Here is a 14251-nt window from a genome sequence, read left to right on the forward strand (position 1 = left end):
TCCTGCTCATCCTTGTTCTCCTCATTTGCCTCATTCTCAGACTGCATGGTGTCCCCATCAGCTCCACAGACTTCCTCTGTTGACTACAAAGAACATAATTAGCATTTAGATCTTAGATTTTAATAGCTGAAAAGAACAGTTGTGCATGAATGACATTTCACCTGTTCAATCAGCTTTCTCTGGATCTGGTCCCAGATGGTGTCATCATCCAATTTATGTTTAAAGCGTGGATCCAACGCAGTGGCCAGTTGGAGAAAGGCCCTGATCTCATCATTCTGTAAAACACATGTTCTTTAAATGTTTTAACAAGCCACAGGATATTTCTATTCTTCAACAGTTTCTTTCCAGGTGCCCTGCCTCAGTCACTTACCTGGTAGCGCTTGGATAGGTTTGCCCAAACCTGTTTTTTGAGGTTTGACACGAAGACTGTGTCTCCATCTTTTACAGCCAGGTGTGCCTCAAGCTTTTTGAGGATAGGCAGAATCTGTCCGCATGTGGGACTCTTTTCCTCAGTTAGCCGAGCAAGTCTGTATGAAGAAGGATTAAGAACACTAAGGGCCGGATTTACTAAGATCTCAGATAGCGGGCGCTATATTGTTTGCACCCGCTATAATATTGCGAGTTTGGTTAGTGCACGCAAAACAGGTGATCTACTAAGAGTAACCCGCTAAATGAAAACACGTGCAAACCGCAATATGTAAATGAGGGTTTTGCGCGTGTAATCGTTTCCGCCATGGAGAGAGTGGACAGAGAGCTGGACGGACGAAGGGACAGAACACGACATGACATTTGATCCGATGCATACAATGACAGCATGTGTGTTCATCTCTCTCGCGCTCTGTTTAGATAAATAAACACAAATCGCTACATGGCCCAACTCGTCATATAGTGACGAACAGGCAGCAGCTGCAGCGACAATCACACACCTGTAATATGTGTGTGTGTGTGTGTGTGTGTGCCGCCCATGATCGAGTGGATTAATAGAGAGCTCAGGTGGGACACACGGATCTAAACACTCTGACCACTGACCAGAGGGATCAAAGACGGGTGAAGGCAGCGGTGACGTGTCTCAGTCCGGGACCGGGACTGAGAGACGGAGCTGAGCAGCCAGGTGAGAGGAGAGGAAAGGAGAGGAGAGGAGAGGAGCGCACTGCAGGACAGACGTGCCCCGTGCGTAACAGCGCGTAAAAGACTTTTAACACGGCTGAAAAACTATTACAGAATTACCCAGACGTGAGGAAATGCAGAGATGTAAGATCACGGGGCTCTGACAGGTATCAAATCAATAAACGCATACGTTTTGGCAAAGTTGTATCAGTTAGTACATGGTTTTCAGACGTGGTGAATAAAGACGCAAAAACAGCCACCGCAATCTCTTCCTGGTTTGGTAAATCACATTGCACGCGCTAAATAAATCTATTTGCATCTACTCCTCCCAGTATGTTGCACGTTCTGGCTGAAACGCCCATATTTACATATTCATCGAGGCAAACACGCTAAATGGATCGCACGTGCTATTTTGCCCGTGTGAGGGACGCAATCCTCGGTGCGTCCGGTTAGTAGATCAGGTTCCACATGTGTTTGCGCGTGCAATCACGTTTGCACACGTTTTAATACACGCAAACCTTTAGTAAATCCGGCCCATAGATTCAAGTTAGAAATATTCTCTTTTTTTCTTAACAAAACACCTAACATATGCACTCCGGGGACAGCTCTCCATTCCGACACACCTCCACTTCGACACCCCGCTGTTCCGAAATACCTCCACTTCGAAACACCGCTGTTCCGACACCCTCCCCCCGCAGCTGTCCAATGTCCAAGGTGCTGAACCGCGTGACGTTGTTTACATTCTGCTTTGTGGCTTGTCTGTGAAACGTGCTGCTCAGGGACTGGGCAGATCTGTCCCACTTGCTTTCTCCCAGACTTCGTTGTTGGAGATCTCCACACAGTAATAGAAATACACTTTTTTTCTCCCCCCCCCCTGCGCCGCTCGAGCGCGGCTGAAACCGGCTTGAGCTCACACGGGCACGAGGCTGCTGCAGCCGCCACTCGTGCTGACAGCTGACTGAGGGAGATGCTTTGGTTGGGTTTAGGCAATGAAGAAAGGAGTTGGTTAAGTTTAGTAAAAAGACCAGGTAGAGGCTAGACAGGCTAGAAGCATAATGAACGTTATATGTCATTAATATGAAGTATTTGCTTGTTTTGCAGTTAATTATGCACATGATCCGTTTGACCCCAAAAAGGAAAAAAGGATCAATGCGCATTTCGCACTGGGGGTTTCCCCCAATAGCCTTTTCGGAATAGCGGGGTCTTTAGAAAAAATAGAAAACCCTGCTATTACGATGAATGGAAGTCTATTGTCGGAAAGGTGGGGCTTCGGAAAGGCGGGGTGTAACCATGCACTCCCTACATTAGCACATTCACATTCACTCTAATACTGTTCTTTGAATTTGTATTTTTGGTATTTCTTGTCTAAGCTTGTCTATCTAAATCTACCTGTCCCTTTCCATATTTTTTCTCAGCCGTTGATCCAAGCTGGCTGCTTGAATTGCAGGGTACTGCTCTGTGAATCTCTCCAGCATTAGGTACAGAGAGTTCCACCGTGTTCTCACATCAAGTATTAGTGAGTGTCGGGGCAGCTCTGATAAAAACAAGAACATCAATTTTAAGTCATTTAGCAGATGCTTTTCATCCTAGGACACAAACAATACTTTTGTAAAATTGGACTCATAATATAGTACTACTCTGCAGAGCTCATAAATATAATAAGAGATCAGACATATAAAGTCATTATGTGTCAGTGCACAACAGTTAAATAAAGTGAACTTTGTGTGTCTTACGTAGAAGTTATTGCTTCTCTTGGAGAACCACCTTGGCCATCAAGCACCTCTTCATCCACACAACAATGGTTCGGACCCTGGCCACCCACTGACTCACTGAATTTAGGCAGTATAGACTCAGAGGCGGAGTTTCACAAATTGCAGGCGCTTTATGGCCACATCCATGTTTGCAGCGTTATCTACAGTGACTGCTATGCTTTTCTCAGATATGCCAAACTCCAATAGGACATCACTTATTTCTTCTGCAACAATACAGCCCGTCTGTGCTTTGTACACAGCCTTTGTTTTTAGCACTTTTTGCTGCATTTTCCCCTCAATTATGTAGTGTGCTGTGATGGTGAGGTAGTGGTCCTGTGTGATGCTACTCCAGCCATCACATGTCAGTGCTACAGAGCTGATTTCACTGAGCTCTGTAATAATGTTACACTTCTCTACCTTGTACCACGCCGGGATTAATGTGTTTGACAGGTAGTCCCTGGAAGGTGGTATGTATTTTGGGTTTTCACCATATCCCTGCAAACAAACAAACATGTAATGTTGCTGTTACTGTTTCAGTATCAATTAGCTTAGCTCTAACGTTATTGCTTAACTAACCTAAATGTTGGAGATTCCACCTCTGAAAAGGGATGCAGTCTTTTGATTATGTGTGCAGTGACCTTTCTGTGGCACTTTTCCGTCTGTTGCACCGACATCTTCCCCATTGCCGCTACGGTGAACGGAGTACGCTGAGCACATCGCGGAGCCTGGCTAGCAGGTTGTAAATTGTCTATGAAAAAATATGTGGGCTAATTTGTTAGCTGCCTCAACGTTGGCGCAAGACACATTATTTATTGCATATGTATTGTTTTACTTACCGGATTCGGACTGCAGTGCAGTCACCGAGGTGCCAGGCTGGGCGTCGGACCCGGAGCCAGAGGAAGAGGCAGCGGAGGAGGGTCGGCGCAGCGCGTCAAATACGGGACACGCATTTATTTCATGGGTTAAATGCAGAGAAAGAATTTCACTGTACTAGCTGTATATGTGACATATAAAGTACCTTTACCTTTACCTTTACCTTTATTTGTACTCCATGAACTCGGAGGTGCTTCATCATGTTCGACGTGCACCCTCCTAAGCACGAAACTGTCTTGTCACACGTGTTACATTTTGCCGATATTTAATTTTTTTTTGTAAAATAAAGCCACACTTTGGACCGCCGACGCACGCTATCCATGCTTGACTGACTCGCTCAGCTACATAGGCTCGGCTATGCTAACACTTCCGGCGGTGGACGCTTCTTCGTTGGTGTTCAGCGGCTTCTTCTTCCGGTCGGCAAACTTTTTTTTTTTTTCGGTCGGCGGACTGGGTATCGAAACTAGGAATCGAAATTTAAACTTTTGAACGATTCCGGGAGAATCGGAAAGTTAGTCCCGGTTCCAATCGATAGTCGATACTCGATACCCAACCCTAATTACCAGTGACCATTTCCTCACCTTCTGCCCAGTCCTTCACATCATTGACCCAGTCTTCCAATTGGCTCTGTGTCACTGCCAACTGGGCTTTCATGGACTCCAGGTTCTGCAACTGGCTGTGCAGCGCTTTTGTGGTCTACAATGACAACAGACAATAAGTGAGAAACAAATGTTCAGCACATAGCTTCAAATACTGCAAACATGGAATATTAGGGTGCTTTCACACCTGAATCATTTGGACCAGTTCTTCCGAAGGGAACACTTTATGTCATAGATCGGTTCGTTTGGTCATATGTGAACACAGCAATTGCGCTGGATGCGGAACAAAACAAGCGGGCCGAGATAGCTTGGGAGAGTTGGTCTCGACTCATTTCTATCCGAGCCCTGGTCGACATAGCAACCAACACAACACACAAGGCTACATAGGCTACACGCAGCTGATCTTCAGTGGTTCTCAACGACCAGGTGTGCAGGTTCAGACTTGGCCAACCCAACGCGCAGATTCGGGTCAAGAATCACTCCAGTCGGTTTATTTGTATTTATTTTGCAGAGTTCAGGTCGGATTTGGGCCAAAAAAGTAGACAGGCTACACAAGGTCTGTGCTGGTTGAAGTTGCCTTGTGAAATTATAACTTCAATAAAAAAGTTGTTCAGAAAAAAAGACAGGCTACACAAAAGACTCGAACTGGGTTAGGTCGGTGCTTGAACTGTGGTACAGACCAGGATTTTAATTTACTGTTTACAACTTTTGACCGTATGGAACTGTTACAGTGAGAACACAAACGGCCGGCAAAAAGATTTTCAGTCACTGTATCGGAACAACCACAGGTGTGAATAGGTGTGAAAAAATTGAAACGGTTTGAGGTGTTTACATGAAGTATTTTCAGTATGGTTTGGTATTTTTCGGTTTGGTCTCCCAAACCTTTCTGAAACCGATTGAAACTGTCCATGTAAACGTACCCTGATCTGATGTCATTACCTTTTGGTATCGGTGACTCAGTGAGGTGGCCAAATTCTGGAACTTTTGCTGATTCCAGCGCATGGCCATGAGAGTCAGCATGTCTGTGCGCCCTGTAAACACAGAAAATATTTACCATTACTATCCTTACTTACTTACTTATTAGGGCCACGGGCAATCGCACCGGGCACTACTGTTATTGTGTGGATTTTTTCTTATTAGTGTGACTGCTGAGCAGTCACACTATTGTTCTTCTGTTTGGCCATTTTCTTCCGCCTTTTTACGGTCTTCTTCTAGTCCTTCATACTTTGTGCTATTTCAACAATTCATATATCAAAACGTGCAGCTTTTTCTGGACTTTATTGGCATTACTTTTCTCTTTTTAACTCTTTATACTTTTTAAAATATTTAACTTTTTCTGATTTTTTTCAGCTTTATAATGGGTGTGTATTGCGTCTAACGAGCAGAGCCAGAGTGGTGGCCTAGAGGCAGAGTGGAAGTCTAATGACCATGAGGTTGTGGGTTCGATTCCGACCTTGGTAAAAAATTTGTATGGTGATCACTGCTTGCACTATTTGCTAATTCTGCAACAGCGTTCAGTTGCTATCAGCAGTCACACCATTTCCATTCTTGGAAATGCTTTTTCTAGTTATTTTTCCACTTCCGGCCAACTTTCGGTTCGCTACTAGTCCTGCAACTCGAAGAGTTGCAGGCCAAATTATATATCAAAACGTGCGGCTTGATTGGGATCGGTGTGCTATTACTTTTCTCAACAGTATACGAATTTTTCGCGACGTAAGTCGCGAAAAACCGTGCAAAATTTTTGCATTGAAATGAATGGGACGGGCGGGAAAAAAAGAGCGAAAAAGACCAATCATTGGAGTTTAACAAACGTCTACTGCTCAGGCATACTTTCACCTAGAGACTCCATTTAAACTTTAAACAGTAGACACAAGTCTTGTGTATTGGCGTATTACTCCACGTTTTGATAGGTCATATAGTTTTTGATCAATCCCTGTTCAATGACCATGATCATTTTTGGAGAAATTATGAGATTATAATGGGTGTGTATTGCACGGAATGTTCGTGTCAGAGTGCGTGACATCATCGGTTAGAGTGGGAGAGATGCCAGAAAAACTCCAGATTTTTTCTCTTTCCAAACTCGGCCCGGCCACAATTTACACTCTACACACATAATTTTTTCAGAATTTGTAAGACAAACTTGTTATCTCTCTTATCATCTGCTCAAAATATCAGAGAGACTTACAGAATTTAAACTCTGAGCCTCTAAGTGCGGCCACGTCTGTCTCTGCTCCTCATTGAGTCCAATACAAATATTTTCTGAGAGAAGCAGAACGGCCTGATGTTTTAAAACTGCCAGCGTCGCCAAAATATTTACTGTAGAAACACCAAATCGTACCAACATTTTCAGTAAGTCCTTAGAGCAACGTTGATCTGTGTTTTGTTCTGATAGGAGTTACCGTTTTGTCATGCTAAGCCTAATTGTGAGGCCGGTGCAGAGGCAGAAAATGGCTCTTTTTCTCCACGTTTCTGTCTGTCTCAGCCTGCGGGGGCCCCTATCGCCGTGGTAACCTCTTTGATCCTCAGGCCAGAGCTCGTTAACTTCATAAACAATCCACCTGGCGCTCGTTTAAATGTTTATAAACACAGACACAGCTAAATCAGACTGACACAGGATGCAGCTACTAACTAACTATGTGTCAAGTCAGTCACACACACACACACAGACTCTAGAGCCAGCTTCATGTGATTACAGTCACACACACACACACACACACACACACACACACACACACACACACACACACACACACAGTTAACCTAATGTGATTACAGCTCCTCCATATCAGTGCTTATAGAAAGATGATCACGTGTCTGTCTGATCAGCTCTGTCTTGACCTTAAGATCGTGGGTTTGATTCCCATGTTGACAGAGATGGCACAACCCGCAGTAGCTCCCGTGGCCCATTCAAAATTTCCCGAGAGGAAATTTTCTAGTTACACTTATGATCTAACTAATGCAGTATGTGGTCATCTCACCTGCTTTTGACATGTGCTTGGTGGTCACTGCTATCCTGGACAGGAAGGCATTACATTGCTCTACCTCCTCCCCAAGTGTTGAGCCAGCTCCCTCCTGATATGCCCCACTCCATTTCACCTGGTTAAATAAGAAAATAGCAATATAGAGAAGCTGTTGACATTCTTATGCAGGTGTTCAGATGTGATTCCATTACATTGTAATATTTATTTACCTCACACTTGAAATCATGAGCTTTGGCATGAAACACCGAGAGGAATGGCTTCATGCCAAGGAGGTGCCGGAGCTCTGGGCAGCTTTTCACCACTTTTTGTAGGTAGGCTATGGCCAATATTTGCATGTGACATCCATGCAAAAAAAGGTTACTTGCCTACTGGCCAGTTTCTCCTGCAGGTACAGGGGATAGGCAAACATTTCTCCCCTGTACATATTCAAAGCATGGATCAGCACTCCATGCCGACACACTGCCAGCTCCAGTCCCTCCTCATCAACTTTACTGGCAGATCTTTGGGAGGTCTCCCTGGCTGCCGACCACTCCCCTCCACAAACACCTCTTCCAGAGACCTACATTATGGAAAATGGTTGATACAAATGGTCCACAGATTCAGCTTAACTCTTCAGTAGAAGGGATATTATATATATGTGTGTGTGTGTGTGTGTCTGCAGTCTTACATGTTTGGTCGTGTTGTGGATGTAGTCAACAAATGCTGCAACATCTTCGCCTTTGGCTATGAAGGCACCTTAAAAATGGCCTGCTCCTCAGATCTAAATAACAAAAGGGTGCACAGCAGTTTAAGATATCTTACAGTTTAATGGTGAACATTAAAGAGTTATGTTTTCTTATTACTACAAACACACATGACATTATACACATTTGGAGTACCTAGCTGCATTCCTGAAACGATAATGGCCGCGTTTCCCAGATTCGTTAAGAAGCTCTTAGCGCTAAGATCTTCTTAGGAACGCTCTTAAGAACGCTGTGAAAGAAGAACGTGTTTCCCAGAGTCCTTCTTAGCGTAAGAAGATCTTTCACTAAGAAGGAAATGTAAGATCGAGCTGACCCACTCTTTCGAGTCTTCTTAGCGACCAATGCTCACTTTTTCAAGGCAAATCAATATCACACTAAGCAAGATATTTATACAGTGCACATTGTATGTTTAAAACATATTAAATTATGTGCCGAAATAAAAAATAAAGAGATAAAAAATAAAATAAGAACAATAATAAACTAAATATGAGGAATAACATGTGCTCTGCACATCAGGCACACAAATAAAATTAATCATCATGACTATCATTTATCATAACTTTATACGCACACATCCACGTCCCATATCTGCATGAACATCAAAAACAGCCGTTCTTAAATCAACCCCTAGTGTCGCTGTTGCATCGTGTTTTTACGCAGTGGGCAGCTTCTTGGTGTGGTGGGGGCATCGCAAGCAAGGGTCAGTGTCACAGAGTGTGGCACATTAACACTCCACTGCCTAAATAGCCTATAGACATATGTGTAGCATTGATCAGTCAATGATGATGAGAAAAGAAAAACGTGTTGACCACCAAAATAATTTTTTAGTGGGTGGATTCGAACCCAGACCACAGCAAAGCTTCAACTTGTAGTGGGGATACTCTATGAAGTGAGCTATTTGCTACCTTGTGTTTTCATCCTTTCCAGAGTTGTCTGGCTGTAAACCAGCCAGCCCCTGCGCACATTTTTATTTTTTATTTTCACACACATCAATCACATGGTCACGCAGCCGTCTTGGCCGCATCATTACGCGGCTGTGCCGTGTCATCTACGGCCAGTCCGTCACTGCCCGTGACCAACGCGGCAACAACAGCGGAGAAGTTTCTAATCACGGACACTGGGACCTGTGTTAACCTCATGTTTGGCAAGTGGAAAATAAATCCCGTTTTCGGTTTATTCATCGCCCGTCGGTGCAGCTGCGCTTGTCACTGTGTGTGATTTATGCGCGTATTAGGTGGCGTGTGATATAATAATCGATTTGCCTGGCATCGATTGATTCAGTTTCAGTACTGTGGTGGTGGACAGCTCCCGTTAAGAGCTTCTTAAGAAGCTTCTTTGGCGTGATCTTAAGGTTCTTCTTAACTGCAGTGTTTCCCACACATTCATTTATTCGTGGCGGGCCGCCACAAAAGAATTACGTCCGCCACGAACAACCCCCCCCCCCCCCCCCCCCCCCCCCCCCCCCCGCGTCGGACGATCGTTCCGTTCATCTCCGCACAGCGCTGCTCCGTATTGGCATTGTCTCACACACAGAGAAGCGAGCATGCATAACAGCAGTTAGGGGTGTCAACATCTACACGTGTAAACGGGTACACGGATAACAAATCATAACCGTTTAGAAAAATCAATAATCGTTTATACACCTTTCCCCCCCCTCCTCCTCCTTCATTTCTCACCAATATAGTATTTTTAGGGGTGATAACGTTGCCTGAAAGCTTCAGATAATAATGGAACTGCGTGTCAATCCCCCCTCACTCTATCTCCGCGTAGCCTACCCGTCTCTCTCCAGCTGTCCTTTCAAAATAAAGGCAGAGGAAAAAAAAAACACCGACTCCTCCAGCCTGTACGGCGAAGGAGGCTCAACAAAACCTCTAGCCCCGCGGTCCCCCCGGACTTAACACGGTAGCTACTATGAAGCTGGTTATCAACTTGCCCCTGATGATCAACAGCTGAGCAGCGTATTCCCTCAGCTGAACATCTGTAGGAGACGCTCAGAGAGAAAGTAAACAGCAGCTGATGCGATCTCTCCCTCCTACAAACGCTCTGTTCTGATCCAGCTCCACTGTCAAAGTAAAGGTGACGCCAGCTGATAATGAGTTAAATAGTGAAACAGCGGCGCCTTTATAGCCGATTTTATGACCAGGTTATGTTCAGAGTTTAATCCGTCTCCTTCTCTCTCTCTTCACGCTGCGCCGGTGAGGTGCGTTCACATTCAGCACAACGTCTGAACGGAGCCCCGATGAGCCCCGCCCCCGCGGGCACACAAGCAGCGCGTCAACGTCATCTTGCAGCCCGGAGCTGAAATCAAACACACCCTTTTCTGTGCGGTCGAGTTGAAAACAGCGCCACTGAGCGCCCCCCCCCCCCCCGTCGACGATTGCTACCGCCACAGTCTACTTGCAAACCTGTGGGAAACACTGAACTGCCTTCTTAGGAGAACCTTAAGATCAAGCCAAAGAAGCTTCTTAAGAAGCTCTTAGTGGGAGCTGTCCACCGCGGTGGTGCTGACACTGAATCAATCGATGCCAGGCAAATCGATCACCCACCTCTCTATCAGCGCATAAGTCACAAACAGTGCCCCGTGATCCCCACACACAGGTGCAATTAGTTACGCATGCATCGTGTGTGTGTGTGTGTCAACAGGTGTATCCAAGTAGTAATCAAGCCCATTAGCGCATATATACCCCCGTGGATGTAGACACACACACATGTGAGAATGGCAGAAGCCAGCAGCAAAAAAACAAGCGGGCACCAGCGTTTACCGCGGAGGAGATGGGCGTCTTAGAGGACGAGGTGTGGCAGCACCGTGACGTTCTATTCGGGAGAACAAGGGGGGAAAAAAACATAACTGTGAGGAACCGTGTGTGGCAGGCGATAGCCGAGAAGATGTCCCCCTCCAGCCCATGTGGCCTGCGTGACTGGGGTGCTGTGAGGAAGAAGTGGCAGGAATTTCAGAGCCAGACAAAAAAAAAGAGTGCCAAGGTGAGGAGGGAATCGATGAGCATGGGTGGTGGAGCACCGGGTGGGACGACCCTCACTCCCGACGAGGAGAAAGTCCTCTCAATCATCGGGAAGACGGCCTCTGAAGGCATTACTGGGGGCATTGATGTTGAGGGGGACGAGGGGCTGTCTGAAAGTGAGGAGGAAGAGGAGCCATCCGGGAGTGGAGCAGGTACATGCACGGCCACAGGAGAGGACGACCCCCCACAACCGTGCCCTGTCCCCGCACAACCGAGCCCTGTCCCCGCAGGGCCCGGTGTCCGCACGCAGGGAGGCTTAACCGGGCGGCCTGCAATTACAACCTGCACCTGCAGCGAGACGCTGGTGCGCCTGGAGAGGGAGAAGCTGGTGGTGCTGCGGGGGATAGAGGGCCAACTCCAACTACAAACTGCCCTGCAGGAGGAGATGGTCCGGATAAAGCAGGAGAGGTTGGAGCTGCACCGGAGGCAGCTGGAGCTTGCTGAGGCGCAGTTCAACCGTCCCTCTATCTCGGTTCCAATCATCCTACCCCAGGATTCAGGTACGGGGCATTTCTATTTTTATCTGCATTACGTAATGTATCCCGTTCAATTTCACTAATCAATCTCCCTTCATTGCAGGTGATGCAGACGCCCATTAAAGAGAGGGCAGAGCCGTATAGTGTAGCATGCATTGCAGCCATGGTTTCTCACACGTGCGGACTTTGGCAACGCCTTTATATAGAGTAGCAGGTAGAGCCTCTCTGGATGAGGTTCAGCTGAGTTCAATTACATCTGTTTCCTTGATATCTGTGAAATGCCACAGGGTTGTTGATGTTTTTTATGTGTAGTACTATAAACTCATATGCAGATGTGTGTGGAAAACTTAAACGTGTAATTCAATAAAAGTTTTTTTTTCTTCTCTGCTATTAGCCTGTGTTTCTTGCGCCAGTGGTCCGCAGCGGAGCGCATTTCCACATTGAGCATTGTTTTATTATTTAAAAAAGTGGAGGATATAAATGTCCATGACGCGCTTGATCACTGAGCATTTGGTCGCTAAGAAGGCTGTTAAGAGTGGGTCAGCTCGATCTTACATTTCCTTCTTAGTGAAAGATCTTCTTAAGCTAAGAGCGACTCTGGGAAACACTTCTTTCACAGCGTTCTTAACAGCGCTCCTAAGAAGATCTTAGCACTTAGCACTCTTAACGATTCTGGGAAACGCGGCCAATGTGTGTGTCGTCCACCGCACCGATACATTGAGGGATGACATGAGCTCGTTCAAAGCCTGCAGTCAGTTCTTTCACCTGTTGCTCCGTTTTCTGCAACTTACTGTAATATATTGAGGCCCAACGTGCTCAGTGATCGCCCGACATACTTGTCGAACTATTTTTGATACAGACTGCCTTGACAACCCAAATGTGTTCCCTGTCTTTCTCATCCTTCCCTCATCTGCCAGGTAGTAAAGAGTCAGGGCCACTTTCTTTACGACATCGTCAGGTGAACGCATCACTGTCACCTGTCCTCGGATGTGCGGGCGAAGCGTATCACTTAAGCACAGCTCGGGACATCCTGAAGTTCTCTCTCCATTCCTCTTCGACCATCACCTGGTTTACAAAGTTGTCCCACCAGGCAGAGTGAGCAACCTGTTTTCTATTTTCACAGAAGTTCCCTGATCTTGATGGGTTCCAGTCATGCCTTTTCCAGAGTCTTCACCAGGGACGTGTGGTTGGAACACCAGAGAAGCCATTTGTCCAGATAATAAATGTCAACGACAACCACTGGATCACAGCCAGCAACATCTTCTGTAGGACAAATGAGCTATGTACATATGACAGACTATACGTAAATATAACAAAGAAGACAGAGCAAAAACTGTCATGGTTGATTCATCCACAATAACCTACATTCACAATCAGAAGGCCTGTTGTGCAGAAGCAGCAGTCAGGTAGCAGCTGTGGACTGTTTGCCTTGGCTTTTGTATCCGTTGTGTGTGAGGGAGTCAGGCCAGAGGAAGAAAAGAATATGAGGCGAACACTGTACAAAGCGTTGACAAAGAAAATGGCTCCTGTCTTCCTGTACAAAAACATACCAGCAAAACCTGAAAGACCCTCACTCCAGGTTGAGGTACATTGCATCTGCAGGACCTCACTCAACAGGGAGGTGATGGTGCAGTGCAGCAGCTGCAGTACTTGGTACCACCCAAACTCCGTCTCTGTCCCATACAAAGCATTGGACACCACCACAGAAGAATGGGAATGTGAGAGCTGCACAAAGTAAAAGGCAGAAAGCTTGTTGTTAGTCACTTGTTATTATATGGAATTTTTTATTTTACCCATCTGAGAGCTGTTGCCTGCAAGAAAGTATAAGAAATGTTTTTTTGTGAAGTTCCATTTTTTTAATGAAAATATCCCCATTTTGGCAGTAATGTTTATTTTGTTAATTTAATATTTCATTTATTGATTACTACATTTTATACCTGTCTTTATACCTGCATTAAAGCAAGAAGTACCATGACATTGACAGAATTGTTGTTGCTTGCTATTGTTGATTAAAAAAAGATCTAGAAATGTCATGCAATGAAACACAGGTATGCAAAAAAATCAAAGCAGTTGGGGTTGAGTCTGGTGGGCGGGAAGATGATGGACTCATAAAAAAAAAAAAGGTAGGTTCTGATGCTCTCAGAACCAGCTCAACTGGCTGCTGTGCTCTCCAATAGGCTGAGTAGAGAAGCTGTGGGATGTTCAAGATTCAACGTTCAACAACACAAATGTTGTTGCTTTGTGATCAGCTCCAAAGATCCAACAGAGACTTTGTGACAGTTGTGTTTGAAATGGAGCAGCACTATGTTGAGAGCATGTGTAGTGAGGAGGACACAGCATGATGTGTTGAGGACAGCTCCAGTTGACTGACTCTGTGTGTTTGCATATGTGTCCTTCCTCTCTGCTCCCAGCCGTTAAGAGGCCAGTGTTGATCAGTGTGTGTCCAGGCCTTTCACAGCCACTGACACCACAGCAGCACAATGATGATGTCTGGGACTCTACTGCTGGCCACCCTGGGGCTCCTTGTTCAGGGTGAGACTCTCTGCTGAAAACTTTGCTTCAGGATGGAACCAGCTTCACCACAATCATCTTCTGCTATGATGGAGAAACACTCCAACCAGCAGCATTCACCTTCTTCCATCTATTCTCCATCTTCAACAAATCATCCTCTTCTGTTTGGATCTTGATCTTTCTCCAAGAT

The sequence above is a fragment of the Trachurus trachurus genome (assembly GCF_905171665.1).
Source record: "Trachurus trachurus genome assembly, chromosome: 10".
NCBI lineage: Eukaryota > Metazoa > Chordata > Actinopteri > Carangiformes > Carangidae > Trachurus > Trachurus trachurus.